At 50.7% G+C, this 17,763-nt stretch overlaps 1 protein-coding gene across 5 annotated transcripts in view; it reads left to right on the top strand.

The window, feature by feature from the left end:
* Positions 1–17,763, top strand: part of sema6cb (semaphorin 6Cb) — a 127,846-nt gene that overhangs the window by 40,057 nt on the left and 70,026 nt on the right. For 4 of the 5 annotated variants that reach the window (XM_086153838.1, XM_086153840.1, XM_086153836.1 and 1 more), the window contains one exon: positions 10,301–10,412. The exons of the other annotated variant lie outside the window; for it this stretch is intronic. The gene's annotated coding sequence lies outside the window, so the exon portion shown is untranslated. The remainder of the gene's footprint in view (positions 1–10,300; positions 10,413–17,763) is intronic. 5 annotated transcript variants of the gene reach the window in all.

Raw genomic sequence — 17,763 nt, 5'->3', positions numbered from 1 at the left:
GGTTCATTGATCAATGGGCGGAGAAACCGGGCAATCGATTGAAAAACTGCGACTTTCACCAGCGGGTTTTGTAATCACACACTCGTGATGGTAACTCGGGTTCGTTCACAGACACTGTTCACAAGTACATACAGATGCATTTTGAAGTTTGTTAGTTGTGATGCTAAACGTTAGCGGTGGCTAATGGCGGTCGGGACGCAGAGGCGATGTTCCGATGTTGCGGCGGTGTCTCGTGTGTGATCATCAGCTGGCGCCGGGTGGACATTTGTTTTTTTGACGGGTTGCTCGAAAGTTTTGCAATGTCATGACATTTCCTTAGTATGACTCGGTGGCGCTGAAAAACAATCAAGATAAAATGAATGTAATATTAAATCCTAAAATGATTAGAAAAATAGATAATAATGATAATAATTATATTAAAACAAACAAGCCTGGGAAATTATAAACAATCAAATTATATCAACGAATAACTGGCAGGGAAATAATTGATTCAATACATAAATAGAAAAAAAAAACATCCAGGGGCAGGAATTTGGAGGGGATTTTCTCTGTAAAATCAAATAAAATGGAAAATAATTGAAATAATATGGCTCTTCTATAAATTACCCTTCAGGAAAGGGAGGAGGAGACAGGCTGGGCTTTTCTTCTTCTCTCGTTGTTTTTCACGATTGGATAATTTGATTTGGGTATTCAGTTTGACAGTGTCCTTGAGAGTTGACTAAGGCGCCTTAAATAAAATGTATCGTTATTATCATTAAATAACGCTCGCTTCACCTCCTCTCTCCGTCTCTCCCCGTCGCCCCTTCTTTCTCGAGTCTCTACACCTCCCCTCCTCCCCTCTCTCCTTCTTTGTCCCATCCTTCTTCCGCCTTCCATATCTCCCCCTCTCCCTCTGCCTTGACAGTGGAAAATCTGAAAAGGAACAGCAATTTCCAGACGGGGTCGATAGACGAGGGAAGAAGGAGAGGTGGAAGAGGGGCAGAAAGGAGAGGAAGGAGGAGTGTGGAAGGAGAGAGTGGAGGGAAGAAAGGAGAAACCAGAGAGGAGAAGAGTGAGGGAAGAGGAGAGCAATGGCGGAAGAGTGGAGGAAAGTGTAAAGGAGTGAGGAGAGAGGAAAGGAAAGAGGCCTGAGGAGACGAGCGAGGATACGAGTCAGGAGACGAGTGTTCATCGCTGCTTGACACCTCGCAAACACTCAAGTTTGGACAACACCTCCATTAGCTGCTCTTAAAATAGCCCTGAGTGTGTATGTGCGTGCGTGCACACACAGACCGGAATCGACTGTTGATGGAGAGAAAATTGGCGTCATTTCGGAAACTTGATTACAGTTGGTGAACAACAGGGCCACGCACGTGTGCACGTGTGTGCGTGCGCGCGTGTGTGTGTGTGTGTTTGTGACAACAAAGGTAGGCGAGAGAATGCGGCCCAGGCAGAAACGTCAAGGCGGCGTGACTGGGAATGCGGCCCGGCGAGCATTGCTTGAATGCTCGGCGTGGAACGGCCCCGGAGCCGAGGACGTGTGCTTCCGCCAGGCAGAAAAAGTAGTCCCTGTGCTGCAGAGAACGTCGGAGAACCTGCGGGTCCTTGGTTCTCCGCAGAACGCCGTCATCCCACAGTTTGATCGACTGCATGATCGGGACATCGATAGAACATCATGGAAATGTCACTTAACATCACATGTTGATGTAAAGTCAACATCACAGATGTCAATAGAATATCATAGACGTCTGTGACATCAAGTAGACGTCAATTCACATCATAGAGATGTCAGTTAACATCAAAGAGACTAGATTCAACATCAAAAACATCAGTAGAATATCATAAATGTCAGTAACATCAATGAGATGTCAATTTTTCATTGAAATATCAGTTTGATATTGACGAGTCTTCAATTAACATCACGGACTCATAAGTCAACATCATGTCAATAGAATATCATAAAGATGTCAGTAATTCCAAAAAGACATTGATTTAACATCAAAGGGATGTCTAACGTTATAGGGATATCAATAGAAATTCACAGACATCAATTAAACATCACAGAGATTCAATTCAGTTGAACGTCAAGAGAACCTCCGAGAGACGTCAGTTTAATATTAAAGAGGCATCATTGGAAAATCAAGGAGACATCGATTTCATATCAGAGATGTCAATTTCACAGGAGTTAAAATTGATAAAAATTCCAGACGTCAACATCTAAGAGATGTCAATTTAACATCCAATGATTGTCAATTTAACTTGAAATAGAAGTTGAGATGTTACCTCAAATATGTTATTTTATCATCAAACATACCTCAGTCCAGACAAAAAAAAGAATATTATTTTACATCAAAGAGATACTTAAAATGTTAGATTAAAATGACATTTCATGAAAATTGAAAAGACGACGATTTGATAATGTAGGAGACGTCAGCTTAACTTGAAAAGAAGTATTTCGACATCCAAAAGAGCAAAATTAAAGTGGGTTAGGATGAAGGTTAAAAAAGTCAATTAGACATCAGAAATACTTCAAATCAAAGTTACATCAATAAAAGATATAATTGACATAAAAAAAAAGGCCAGTTTGACCTAAACAGAAAATTTCCCAAATACATATATATAACATAATAAATGCTCATGACCTCTGTGTCCAAAGTCCGCCTGCTATGAATATTATTTTATTATTCATCCATTCATCCATCTTCTGCTGCTTTTCTTGCATGGTCACCAGTTCAGTTTTTAAAACGATATTCATCTAATTCGGTTCGCTATCATCTAATTTTTGTCGTTTTTTTTTTTTTTTTTTTTCCACATCAGCTGCAGGTGAATTACCGACTCTGCGGTGAATCACTTTGTCTCCAGTAATTAGCCGCCCCCCCGCCCGCCGCTCGCTTTATGCCGCACCTGTCGTCTGGCGCGTGGGGCGCTGGCCCGGCGGCGTGATATCTTTCCGCTAGCGGTGTTTGCCGAAGGGCTCAGCGCGCAGGGATCACGGTGTAACGGGAACAGGAGGGGAAGATGAAGGGACAGGAAGATGGGTGGCGTTGACAAGGCAACGGGAGCTCATTATCCGGCAGTCTATGCGGGGCCACGGCGAGCGGCTGACGGCTGCCGGGAGCAGACGGACGGCACAACACCCTCGCGTTTCACTCGCGCCGTCATCCCGGTGTGCCCGCGAAAAACCCGCCCCTCGCCAGCTGGAGTGTCGACTTCCTCATCTGGAGACGGACAACCACTGTCGCCACGGCAATGTCGGAAAGGTCACGACCTCCAGGGTCACCTTAGTCAAATTTCGTCAGTGCTAATGGTTCCTACCTGGTGTGTGTGTGTGCGTATAGACATCCCACACACGCGCACAACTGTTGTATGATAATTGCGGTATAATAAGTAGTTAATTACGTAGAAGTCAATGAGTGTGGACATTTTGATGGGATGGCGGAGCATTGCTAGCCGTGCGGCGGCTTACTAAAGAAACACACTGTCCATCTATGGTTAGCCAACAACACCATTAGCTTAGCGAGAGGAAGCGCAGGCTGCGCATTTGCTATTAAGTAGCCTCATGGCGCCTCGTGCTGACGCTAACGATAGCATTAGCGTTCCCCTACTTCGACAAAAAAATTAGAATATTGTGATAAAGTTCTTTATCTTCTGTAATGCAATTGGAAAAACAAAAATATCATACATTCTGGATTCATTACAAATCAACTGACATATTGCAAGCCTTTTACTATTTTAATATTGCTGATTATGGCTTACATCTTAAGAAAACTCAAAAATCCTATCTCAAAGTATTAGAATATTATGAAAAAGTAATTTTTGTTTTTTAATTGCATTACAGAAGATAAAGAACTTTATCACAATATTCTAATTTTCAGAGACAGTCCTGTACGTCTGTTTATTAGTTTTGGCGGCGTCTCGTTGGTCTGCGAGGTAGCGAATAAGGTAAAATTTAAAAAAATGATAATTCATACAAAGTTTTGTAGGCAAACCTGCAGCTCTGAAGCTCATTATGAACAATTTACTCTGAGAGACTCTGAGTGAAAGAAAGAAAAAGAGGGGGCTGAGTGTCCTGGTGTGGACACTCCTGCTGGAGATCTGCAACTGCAGCGCCGGCTGGCCGGATGGCCTGGACACCGGCCAGCAGGTTAGGTTGCAGCCGCAGACGCCTGAGATGGGAGAACACACACACACACACACACACACACACGTACACACCGACTTCTGCGGGGTGTTACAAGTAGTTTTCTGCAAGTTGTTTACTCCTTTATGTGTGTATGTGAGTGTGTGTCTCACATCTGCTATGCTCCCTGACGTTTGCTTCCGGTGCTCAACATCGAAGGGGCACACACGCGCGCACACACACACACGCACGCACGCACGCACACACACACACACACACACACGTATTTTCTTAAGAAGCACTGCTGCCTGCAGAATTTTTTTTCTTGCATTATTGTGCTCCTTTTTGTTTAGGTGTGTGTGTGTGTGTGTGTGTGTGTGTGTGTGTGTGTGTGGCTGCATCCAGAAGGTGTGTTCCCTCTTGGGGGGGGGTTTGCGTGTGAAGGTCCCGCCGTGTACCCAGCTTGGCTCATAGAGCGGCGTCGGACACTCAAGGGCCGACCCTAATGTGACCTGACACCTGCTGTGATTCAGTGCGAGCAAAGGATGATGTGTGTGTTTGTGTGTGTGTGTGTGTGTGCGTGCGTGCTGGCTATAACCGCTTTTGCAAGTTTGAACCCTCCCAAACCACACACACACACACACACACACACACACACACACACACACCTCCCGCAGCTTGAACGAGAGGCGATGGAAAAGCAAAGGGAGGAAACCCGATCGTGTTGCATTTGGGTCTGGGTGGGAGAAACGGGCGCCTCCAGCTGATCTGCAAAGAACGGAAATGGGAGAGGAAGGACGGGGAAGACGGTTTCATCAGTTTAATTAGTTTTACAAGCACTTGAGAGCTTAGTGCTGTTGTGAAATGACACACGCACACACACAACCACACAAACAAGATGTTTGGGCCTTCCCCCCCCCCAACACTCGTCACATTTCACTCGAGACCTGAGCAGCGACAGTTTTTTTTTCTCTAAATAGCTGTTATAGATGCTTTATCACTGTGTCGTTACCGGAGCTCACGGTCAGGTCGCGGCCCCTCGAATGCATCATTAAGACTCCCAGCAACTGAGACCGTGTCAGCGTTGTGGCGCGGGCGAGGGTCCGGGGGTTTCCTCGAACATCTAGTGTCCGTCAGCTCGCGTGACGTTCCGCTCCTGACGTCCTGCGATTCAACTGCCAGCTCGCCGATTGATGGGTGGGTGGAAGAAGAAAAGAAGGAGAAACAAAAAAGCAAATCTACAATGCGTGACACAAACACACGCACACATACATGCGCGTACGGACACACACACACACACACACACACACACACACACAACATGTCATCTCGCTCAGCGTTCGGCCGATAACATCCCAGAGACTCACCGAGGCGAATCAGATACGAGCAGCCTTTCATACATCCCAGCAGATGTGTCACGACGCCTGTGTGTGTGTGTGTGTGTGTGTTTGCGCGTCTGTGTTCGTGTGTGTGCGTGGGGGGGCTGAAGTGTGACAACCTGTAAAAACAACGAGCGCTGTGACACACACACACACACATACACACTGCAGAGTACAGAACTGGGTCGTTTACACAAATATGGGTTTTAACCAACTAGTGAATGCACCGTGGGGGGGGGGGGGGGGGGGGGGGAGGAGGTTGTTCGAGCACGCCATCAGGGGAGGCGGTGGCGAGGAGGGCGGCCCACCTCTGTGACGACGACGCGGCAAACCCACATTCCGTTTAGCCCGACATGGCCGCCTTTTCATGATTAAAAGGAATTAGTTCAGGGGCCTGCAGTGTGTGTGTGGGTGTGTGTGTGTGTGTGTGTGTGTGTGTGTGTGTGTATGCGTGCGCGCAGTACATCTATTAGTGTTCGCCGCCTCTCCTCTTATTTCTATTTCCGAGTTTGCGGAGCGTGTTCTCTGCACGCCGGCGAGGAATTGTTTGCATCTTCATTGAATTTCAAAAGCCCCCACCTTCCCCCTCCTCCTCCTCCACCTTTTTATGATGCACCGAATATTATGGCAAAATGAGACGCAAAGCCCAAGCAGAACACGGAGTGTGTTTAACCTCCGGAGGGCCGCTGTGTCTGTGTGTCTGTGTGTGTGTGTGTGTGTGCGCGCGCTACAATTTTCCGCTGAGCAGGAGGAAGATGTTGCACGCCTGCACTTTTCTCTGTGTGGCTTTGGGGGGAGGAAGAGGAGGAGGGTGAAGGTGGAGGGGGTTAGAGGGTCACGCCGCAGAGTGCCGCGGCTAAAAGGGCAGTTGTCAACTGCCGGCGGAGGGCGAAGCAGCGGGGCGGCGGACACAGAAAAAATGAAGAAAGGACGAGTCGGGGTCGCTTTCAATTACCGCTGCGTGGCGTCCGGGAGGAAGGGGAAGGAGGGAGGGGGGATGGAGGGAGGAAGGGGAGAGGGAGAGAGGAAGTGAGGAAGAGGAGATGAGGGAGGAAGGGTCGGGGAGGGATGAAGTCAGGCACGGGGAAGAGAAAAAAGAAAAGAAACATCCTCATGTCGCGGCTTTGGCCAAAATGTCTGGGGAAGACATGCCGCTCTGTCTCGGCCAATCAGGCGCCGGAGTCTGTACACAAACAGGAAGTACTTTAACTGACCCGCACAGATGTTAGCTGTCACATCTGCATCACGGCGGCGGCTTATCCCTGGGATTATTCACAGCGTGCTAAACCCCCTTACGCATAATAATTGTGTTATTACCATTTAATCCCTGATGCTATGACGATCAGTCAAATAAAGGAGGGGTTGCTCAGGGTTTCCATGCTGACCGTTAGCGCGAGGGAACGCTGCTTTGGCTTCGGAGCGCACTTGTACACACTAATTGCACCCCGTGAGTTTGCAGTCTTACTACGGCTACTACTCCCAGATTATGAATGCATACATGTTCTGCACCAAGGAGGCCATCACGTCCTGAGGAGTCGTGGTCGTCTCCATGGCGATTTGTTACACGGTTACTCGTTGATGATGTCACGGCGCAGCGACGCTCAGCAGACATTTTGGAATAAAATCCCGGGTATGTCGAAGGCTCCGAGAGACGTCCAAGAGTTACCCTCTCACCCGGCACTACCATGTTTTCACTACATGTTTTTGTGAAAACGTGAGTGAGAGGGTGGATGCTTGGACCGTCTGATTGACAGGTGACCCTGTGATTGACAGGTGACCCTGTGATTGACAGGTGAGCCGTGCAGCTTAGACCGCTGTCAACGCGGTGCAAGAAGAAATCCCTGTAGATGGAGGGACGGATGGATGGATGAGGAAAGGGATGAACGAGTGAGTTCTCCAACCTCGAGACTGCAGCTAAAGGCTCACCTACTTAGGTTATAAGGGTTATTGTAATGAGGGGGGGCGTCTTAAAGGGGTGTAAAGGGGCGGGTCATAGGTGACTGTTAAGAGATGTCATGGGGTGTGTGATAGGAGGTGTGTGATAATGGGGTGGAATAAAGGGGTGTTGTAGGAGTATTAATGGGGTGAGTCATAGGTGCTGTCATAGCGGGTGTTACCGGGTGTTTTTAATAATCGGGTGTCATAAGGTGCTGTTAAGGGGGTGTCATGCCACAAGGGGTGTCATTTGGTGGGGTGTAATAAGGGGGTGTAATTAGGGGGATCTAATAAGGATGTGTCATTAGAGGGATGTAATAATGGGGTGTCATTAGTGGGGGATAATAATGGGGTGTAACAGCACCTTGGTACTCTTTTATCCCATTCTGCATATTTCTCTGCTGCACTTCTCCGACCCCCCTCATCTTGTTACTTTATGTGTGTGTGTGTGTGTGTGTGTGTGTGTGTGTATGTTTGTGTGTGACTGTCGAGGTGGGGGGCTCTCACAGTCTTGTTGTGCTCCTGAAAGACACAACAACGACAACAAAAAAACTCATTTGGTTAATGGGGCTCACTTTCAATCTGTTACAGTGTGTGTGTGTGTGTGTGTGTGTGAGTGTGTGTGTGTTTGGGGGGGGGTCGTCCTCTCCATGAGTCTATTTCTGGAAAATGAGATTAGAAGCGATAGCGCCCTGCTGAAAGAGCCGCGGCGATGAAACAATCAAGGCAACATCGTCATCATCATCTCCGGCGCTGTTACAGAAGGGGTCTAATAGCCCTTGTTCACCCCTCCGCTCACCCCCGCTCACTCCTTCACCCCCTCACACCCGTTCACCCTCTCACCCCCACCGATCTCAGTCGCTGGAATCGACTGTGCGCCGGCTGCAGAGGGAAGTCATGGCAAAAAAAGAAGAGCAACAAGACCAGGATAACAAATCCTTTGTTCTGATTGGTCATCGGCTGATGAGGAGGAGGAGTGGGGGGGCTGTCCTTATCGCCGCGGCAACCAGATCAGCTGACCCGAACTCATCTGACGTGCCGGCGGTCGCTCATCAAGTCATTATCCAGCTTGTTTGTTAGGTTTTTTTTTTTGTTTTTCTAAATAGGCTCTTATTGTGAAAATCACAATGAAACGAAAACAGGAAGCAAAGAAAAAAAGGTCCTCCAAACCTTTGTTTTATTAAATTCAGGGTGAAATAGATACTTGATGAGTGGAAGACGTTTGTGTGTGTGTGTGTGTGTGTGTGTGTGTGTGTGTGTGTGTGTGTGTGTGTGTGTGTGTGTGTGTGTGTGTGTGTGTGACATCACAGTCCTACTTGGAACCCCCCTTGAACTTCACTTCTCCATTTCCTGTTTTTGTTTTCCAGAGTCTTGATCGATCACGATGAGGCATTGGATTTCAGAATTTGCTTTACCCTCCTCCTCCTCTTCCTCCTCTTCCTCCCTCCTTTGTTTTTCTAACTGGCTGTTATGATCTGGGGTTTATTGGATGTTCTCCTCGGGTGTTTTGCTTGGATCCCCTGTACTTTCTCTCCGGCCTCCGTTTTCTTTTTCCTTTTAATGTAATAAATGGCCACAAATGGCGGCATGTGCAACCCCACACCCACCAAAGTGCACGTGCACCCTGATTGAGGGGAAGGTGTATGCTTAGCGGCAAGAGGTCGAGTCGAATGATTGACCTTTGTTTTTCGGTGACGGAGAAGAAATAAACCTTGTCTGTAAATCCAGCTGATTTGTTAAGGGAATGAAAATAAATGTATTAATTAAATTTTATTGAATTGAGCAGTACTGAATCAAATGAAATTTTCAAAAAATAAATAACATTTAAATCTGACCGGAAGTCAGCATGTCATCAGCAAACATCTGACCAAATGCCCCCCCCCCCCCCCCCCCCCCCCCGCCCCTCCCAAAAAAAAGAAAAAAAAAAATGCATCTTGCAGAAATAATAAAATGGGAATCCTCCAAAAATAAAATCAATGGATGAAATAAATAACTGACAAGAACAAGTAAAAAAAAAAAACAAAATCTATAGAAAAAAAAATGTTTAAAAAAATCTAATAAACCATCCAAGAATATAGTGTATAAAAAAAAGCTCTTAGTGCCACATACATTGCAGTAAAAGGGACAAGAAAATCTATAAACATTGATTCCTTCATTCATTCATGTCATATATATGTATGAATATATACATGAATACATAGACATGCAAATGTTGATTCAGTCATGACACGTCGAGGCGTCCAGACCTTGCTAAGTGTTGCATGCAGCCGTGTTGGACCGTACCACTGCGGGGGGGAGAGGGGGGGAGTCCTGATGGTTTAATTTATCACTTGGAACCCAAGAGTGTGTTTGTGAGTCAGTGTTTAGTAAACCTTCTACCCCTCGCCAGCATTGTTTCGGCTCTCTCTCAGACATCTGCCTTCGATATTCTCCCCCCGCCGTCGTCCCCGAAAATGAACACACACACACACACACACACACAGAAGTAGAAGCTTGGACGGAGCGGCCGCTCCTCACAGATGACGGTTTTGCGTCTCACGCTCGTCCTCTTGGGGTTATTTTTTTTTCTTTTTGACATTCGTAGAACTTAACAGCGCGCACACACACACACACATACACACACACATTTTTTTTCTTCTTCTGCTCCAGCAGCAAAAAAAAACAGCCACATCTGGTTTCCATCGGCTCCCCCTCCCTCCCGCCTTCCCCTTTCTGCCGCCGTGTCAAGACGGCGGAGTGAATGAGGAGATAACGGCGGGGAGGGGGGGGAGCGATGGGGGGATTTAGGGGTCAGCGGCCCCGCCGGAGCGAACGTGGCGAGCCCCGCGGTGCGTTTAAGGTCATCCGGCCGTCTCCCCGCTCACGGCTTGTGCTTTTGCTCTTGCAGGGGAGTCGTTCCCGAGCGGGAGGCCCTCTGGGCGAGAGGGTCCCGACCCTGTCTGCAACCCCCTCCAAAGCAGGAGGAGCGACGGCTCTCCGCACGTGACGGGACCTGGAGAGTAAGTGTGGGTTTCTTCCTCGCCGCATGAACCCGCGGCCGGGTTTTTTTTTTTTTTTTTTTTTTTTTAACAAGACTTTCCAAAAGAGGGAGATTATGAGGAGGACGAATATCCCCTGGGCTCCTTGATCGGGGATCAATACCATAATCTCAGAATGCCGTCGGAGTCCTCCCGCACCGCCGATCAATGCTCCTCCAGGATTATTCCCCCCCACTCCCCTCTCGGCGCCCCTCCGGGAAAGATGAGGAGCGGAGCGTTTGCGCGCCGCGGTCGATGCCTGTTTTAATTGGCTCTTCGTCAAGTTGAAGTGAGGACAAAGGAACCGAGGGCCGCCGCCGAGGCGAGAGCCGACGATCCAGACGTCAGATTTTTGGCCCCGACGGCGGAGGACAGATCATTAATTGGCGTCGTCCATGATGCAAGCGGAACACACACACTCACGCACACTGAAGAGGCGGTTGGTCATGTCTCTTCTGATCCAAGCTGGAACCAGAAGATCCCAGATAGATGAGAGGAGAAGAAGATGAAGAAACAGAATAATGGAGGACAAAGGAGCGGTGCGTTCAAGGAATGGAGGCGAGCCGGGAAAACGGGGTTACAGGGACGGCAAGCGTGTTTGGAAGCAGAGTTAGAGGGGGATTTGAGGTTCTTGCCTTTCCCACATTTCAGATCTCAGGTTTTCCAAACCCTCACGTTGCCCATCGGAGTGTGTGTGCGTGTTTGCGCATGTGTGTCAGTGTGTGTGCACACGCACATTCATACTGGCTGAGGGGGAATGGTATGTATGTATAATATCTGTTTTTATTTTATCACATTTTATTTTCGATCATTTCATTTTATGAACTATTTTTAATTTTTATTTTATTTCATTTCTGTATGTTGTTATTATGATATTGTCCATTTCCCATCATTTTTTTATATATTTTAAGTTATTTCCTTCATTTTTATGAACAAATTTGGGCTTTTTTTTTTTTTTTATACTTCTGAAATTTTTCGCCAGTTACTCACTCATGAATGCAGTTATTTGGGGTACATATAAAGAACAAAAAGGAAATAATCACACAATTGACCTGAATATTATCGGCATGGTTTTAGCATGTATCAATGGCAGTGACGCCCAGCTTTACATTTATGGGTGTTTACATTTGCGTGTGCTTAAAATTACTGTGTGTTTGTGCGATTACCGCCATGCTAATGGCTAACGTTTCAACACGACCCCCTCATCAACCGGGCGGCAGCATTACCGCGGTAACAGCAGCAGAGGTTTGAATCTTGAGCCAACAAAGGGAATAATGACACATCGGTTTTTCAATGTAAGTCGGCGACGCGCGGTACTAATGGCGACGAAGCCGGCCACCGGGTTTAATGGCCGACTGCTATTACACCCGCACCTGATTGAGCGAGCAGGTACGCTCTCAAGTGTGTTTGTGTGTGTGTGTGTGTTTTTCAAAGTGGCAAATAAGACCCGTCAAGTGCTTTCAATTACTGCTCTGCCTTAAACACATCCGGCAGAAAAAACACACACACACACACGCGGCGTCGCTGGCGCGGGCGCCATCTCCGCGATGCTAATTGCAGGGCTTTGACGGAGCGGGTCGTCTCATCGGATCGTTTCTTTATTCATTGACCTCGGCGTTTGTAAGCGCCGCCACCGCGCCGTTCCCCTCTAGTCCTCCCCCCCCCCGCCTACCTCACCCATGCCGTGCTTCGACGACGCCGTTGGAAGGGAATCCCTCCACCAGAGGGAGGGGGCTCTGCGGGAAGCAGCTAGCGCGGGATCACGGTGGCCGTTGGCGAGAAGAGCCGTCGTTACGACGACACGGCGGCAATGAATGAGGGTATTATCGTGCCAGGAATGCGAGCGGGACGGCGGGGTGGCGGCGGCGGCGGCGGCGTTACTTTCATGTCTGGTCACCCACCAGCTGACAATGCAGGCAGTGTGTTCGCCGGCCCTCGCCGCATCGCTGGGATTTCATCGGTGTCCCACGAGCTCCGCCGCCGTGAAGGCCAACCTTTGTCCGGCCAAAAGAAGACAATGACGGCGCGTTCGCCGTCCCCTGCGGGAAATCTGGACCCCACGCATGATCTGGAATCTAGACATTTCGAACTTCGCCAATCTTAGATGATTGACAGGTGGGGTGGCAGTGGAGCGGGGAGGAAGCAGCGCAATTAGCCACCTTTAGCATCCAGAGCACTTTAAGGGCCCGAAACATGCTTTTATTTTGAAACACCTGATTGTGCTCAATCTGTGTGTGTGTCGTAGTATGGGTGGCAAGAGGGTGAAACCATTCCTGGACCATGCGGGGGGGGGGTTGACGACTCGACCACGCGCTAGACCCGACATTCACCCCGAACGCGTTCAGGTGCTTCGCCGGCGTCGTTCTCCAGGGTCTCTCAGATGCCCTCCCTACGTTAAGCAGATTAAAAGAAAGCAACAAAGAAAAGGAAAAAAAAATCAGCAGTCCCTTTGTTGTGTCTCAGGCCCCGAGCGGCCGTGGGGACATGTGACATTTTAAAAGCGGCGCCGGGGCGAGGGCGAGGTCACGGCGCCGTCGCTGACGTTCCCGCCTGGCTCCCAATCCGCCGCGGTCACATGGCTCGCCGCCGAGTCACTGCCCGCACTCTTTCATACGTGGAATAAATCGCGCGCTTGATGCGACGCCACTCGGCAGCGGCCTGCTCTGATTGGCTGGCGCTCCCGCGACATTGAGGCTGCCGGTACTACCTCGTCATCCAGTGGGATTTGATCCTTCGGGCTAGCCGCTCGTACCTGAGCTTGACAGGAGGTCCCTCCCACAATGACACACACGCACACACACACACACACACACACACACACACCAAGGGGGCACAGTTTCTTTCTTGGCTCTCTGATAAACTTCAGTTGACCTCTCTGTTTGTCCCAGAGGGCTGCAGTTTTTGTCAGCTCCCCTTATCCTCCTCTTCCTCCTTCTCTTCCTCCCCCTCCGCTTCCTCCTCTTCTCGCTCTTCCTCTTCTTCCTCCTCTTCCTCCTCCACCTGAACTTCCTCCTTTTCCTCCTCTTCTTCCTCATCGGCAGATGGCAACGGCGGGGAGGAGACGGGCTGTCACGTTGCCCTCCGTCGTGACAAGGATTGATCTCTGGTGTTGCGGTGCAACCGCACACACACACACTCTGCTTGTGTAATCCCGACCCCCCCCCCACACACACACACACACACACATGCCACCCCTCACCGGCTCTCTGTTGCCATTAATGTCAATGATGTGTGCAGCGGCGGCGCTCGCTGCCTGTCAGCGGCCTGCCGCTTTGAGAAGCAGTGGTGTGTGTGTGTTTTGTGTCGGGCAGTGTGTGTGATGGACTATCGTGAAACCACGCGGGAGCCATGCCGTTCAGCGCCGTCGGCGGCGCACCAGACGAGCGCCAGGCCTTGACTTCCCAGGGGTTTGGCTTCCGTGCCGCTGACAGGAAGGGGCGGGGCTTATGTGTGCAAAGCGACTTCTTTCCGATCACCACGGAAGGGAGTCAATCAGAAGGATGGGAAACTCTCCTGCTTCCTGCGTCTTTCCGAGTAACTTTTTAAATTGAATAAGAACTCATAAAATGGCGGCCGCTTCCTGTCGGATTCATCGGCGCCTTAAGCTCCCCTCACCTGTAGCGCGAGCGGTTCAATGTTTCCCACGGCTGCTTCACACGCCCCCGTGGCGACGTATCGATCCGACCCGCAGGAAGTAGTCCTGGCAGGAAGCACCGGTCCGACCCCTCTCCCCTCTGATCGATAAGGTATATCGATCACCCCGAGCACCTTGGTGTTCTCCGCCTCTCCACATTTCCGTGGGAATACGGCTCGTTAGCAGGAAACGCCTTTATGCTAAGCTAATTTTCTCCAAAACCAGTGGAATCTTATTATGGAAAGACTCGTCTTCTGTGATTACACAAGCGGGAAGCTCCGCCCCCTCAGGGTCGTCCAACTGTCCTCCTCCTCCTTCTTCTTCTTCCTTCTCCTCTTCATCCTCCTCTTCCTCCTCCTCCTCACCCACGAGGCTGTCTGTTCCCTCAGCCAATCAGCTGATTCCTTCGGCCCGAGCACGGCGTCTCCGTAACAGGAGATCCCTTGAAGATTCTTGTCTGCCGCCATCGATCCGACCCAGACAGCTTCAACACCGACCACCACCTTCCCCCTGGCCGCCATTTTGTAAACAGGCTGTGACGTGGCGTAAGAGGAGAGGGGAGAGTTTCCGCCGCCGTCGGGCTAAAACGGCGGCAGGACGACAACATGATCGTTTTGCCCGCCAGAGGGTTTCCGGTCACTTCCTGTTCCGTCGTCTGCCCTCGCGTGGACGACGTGATCGAGAAACGATCTTTGGTCCAAATGAAGATGGACGGTCATTGAGATACGGCAAAGCTCGTCGGGTGGCGGCGATCTTTGATACCCCCCTCCCTGCCGCCGCCTCCTGTCAGATGGTCGCGGGAGAAAAATGGCGTCCGCTTGGCTCCTGAACGCGGATTAATGAGGATCTCAAACCCAACAAGCCGAGTGCATTTATCAGACTCTGGACTCAATGACACGCCGCCTGCCCCCCTCCCCCCCCCCAACCGCCAGCGCCTCCACCCCCTCTCCCAATAGTCCTCTCGCTTTCGCGATTATCGGCAGCGCTGGGTTCAGGCCAGCGCTGAGATGAAGCGCGAGTCCGGGAGGAGGAGGAGGAGGAGGAGGAGGAAGAGGAGCGCAGCGAGTCGTTCGTCCGCCGGCGAAAAATAACGATGACGGAGGAGAAGAATGACTAAAGTGGCGTTTGATTCCCCCTCCTCTCCTCCGCTGAGAGCCCCCCCTCTCCTCGCTCTCTCCTCGCCTCCCTCCATCGCGCTCGGGCGACGAAGATCATGTGGTGGAGGGTTGGGGGGTCGCCAGATGAAGACGACCCGCCACCATCTTCTTCTTCTTCTTCTTCTTCTTCTTCTTCTCCGGACGACCCGGAATGCTCTCCAGTCGGGAAACTTCAAACCTCAAAGTTTCTGCAGCGCCGGGCGAGACAGAGAAACGGGACAAGGGAGTTGATGAGGTTGCCGTGACGACGGCGAGGGAGTGTGGGGGGGGGGGTTCCAAACAGAACCGAGCCACGGCGCAAACGTGTTCCGATGGAACAAGAGCTCCAGCTAGCGGCCGCCAGCGCCGTATCGATAAGCTCCGACTTCTGCGGCCTGGTGGCAACATGGTGGCAACATGGTGGCAACATGGCGGCAACATGGCGGCAACATGGCGGCAGGAGGCGGCCACATTCTCGCCGCTGAAATCCGGTTCTCAGGATGACCTGGAGAACGCGGACATCCCGAGGGGGAACCTCAACTTTCAAACTGGAAGCCTCCTCCTTGTTGACATTCCCGCTGCTGTTAAATGGATCCTCGGTTTAGCATCATTCCAAACCTGTCGGCCATCTTGGTTTATTTCATCAATGCCCCCAACCCCTCTGGCGACGGTTGCCACGCCAACGAGGATCTCTTCAGGAAAAAAAAAGCGCGTGTGGATTAACAGGGATTATTTTTATTTTTATTTTCATTTTTCTTCACTTTTGTTTGTCGTGAAGTTAGAGTTGGAGTCGTGCGTGTGTGTGGAAAGTTCTCAGCTGGGTGATTGACAGGCTTGGTATTTTTCATGCATGAATGGAGGTGTGTGTGTGTGTGTGTGTGTGTGTGTGTGTGTGTGTGTGTGTGTGTGTGTGTGTGTGTGTGTGTGTTTGGTTCGTTGGCAAAGTGAAGAATCTCCCAGGAAGGTTTTCCATCCCAGATCAAGGGATCCTCTCTCTGTGTTTGCCAACTCACTGACAGGAAGTGGTCGGGACGCACTTCCTGTCTGTCTGTCTGTCTGGCAGTCACTCCGTAACAGCGGCTGTAACGGGGGGGAGATGAGCCATTTTGTGGGCGGGCATCGGGTAATGATATTCAAGCCTGGTTGTATCACACACACACTCTGCAGCTGTCAATCTGAGCACTGGCGGAATGTCAGCGTTATAGAATCGGGTGTTAAGGCACGCTGCGACACACACACACACACACACACACACACACATGCACACGAATAATAACACCAATAATAATAACAGCACGGGGATGAGAGGATGTATAGGATGCTGTTGTCATTGAGACGTGACAGCTATCAACTTCTCTCGCTTGTTCATAAAAAGTGTGTGTGTGTGTGTGTGTGTGTGTCACAGACCCCAACTCACCCCTGCTACCACCACCACCACTACTCATACATCTAATCTAACGCGCCCGCTCGTGACCAGTTGTAGGAGCAACCCGCCTCACCGCTCGCCATCCATGGGGCGGGCGAGCGGTGGAATTGATTGTCGGGCTGATTCCAGGTCAGTGGGCTGTGAGATTCCGTCACCCTCCCCTCCTGCAACCTCATGTAGATGCACCCGCCCTTCTCCCCCCCCCCCCCCCCCGACACTGTGAGAGCTGATGAGGTCAGGCGGCGGTTGAATGCTCTGGGGTCACCCTGTGTTTGTGTTCATGTGATATCATCAGTGTGAGACAGCAGTAATGAAAGTAAGGTCACCCCCCCTACACCAACCCAAACACCCCCCCAGGACAGGTAGCGGCGTCCTGATAAGCCCCCCCCCCTCCCCTCGGCGCCGGGATGTCACATCTGAGTGGCGAGGGTGTCTGGTAATTGGATGCGAGCGATGCGTTCAGGGACCGTTTGTCCCCCGCAGACAATGATGAAGTGTTTTAATCTTAGCAAGGGGAGGAGAAGGGGGGCCCGCCGCCGCCGCCGCCATAGCAGCCGCAGCCTCGCTCGCTCGCCCGGTGATTTACAAGCTCCCTTCATCGGGATCGACCAGTCAGAGCGCGGCGAGGATTCACTCGTAGAGCAAAAGGGAGGGAAACGAGGCTCCGCCCTCGTCGTGGCGTCCTCATCCCCGCTGGATGGACAACCTGCTAAGGAGGGACGCAGCCGGCGCCCGGGTCGCCATGGCGGTTTGTCTCCCTTTTCATCAGTTAAACCCCTTGTTGGGCTCTCGCTTTGTCAGGTGGCGAAGGCGCTGCGTCAGCACGCCGGGGAGGCCTGGCAAAGATGGCTGCCAGCGGCGCCCCAGAACCCGCCGTTTGAAAGGAGCCTCTCCGTTTTTCGCCGCTCGTGCTCGTCAGGGGAGGAAACCGGCGTTCCGGACGTTTGATAATTCACGCATGCCGTCTCTCCGAAGAGGAAGCGGCGAGTTTGGAAATGCAGACGGCGCAGGCGGCTAATTGGTACCGCGGGGGCAGATGGAGATCAAAGAGCTCCCGTGCGAATACGGACGAGCACCATGTTTTTTCGGGAGCGGCCGCCATGGCGAAGTCGCTCCACCCGCCGCCGTTTTTTCTTT

The sequence above is a fragment of the Fistularia commersonii genome, chromosome 10 (assembly GCF_037954325.1).
Source record: "Fistularia commersonii isolate RoL2024-O1a breed Wild chromosome 10, RoL_Fcom_v1.0, whole genome shotgun sequence".
NCBI classification, from domain to species: domain Eukaryota; kingdom Metazoa; phylum Chordata; class Actinopteri; order Syngnathiformes; family Fistulariidae; genus Fistularia; species Fistularia commersonii.
Note: the sequence above shows the minus strand (reverse complement) of the source record. Positions and strands in the feature narration are given on the sequence as shown.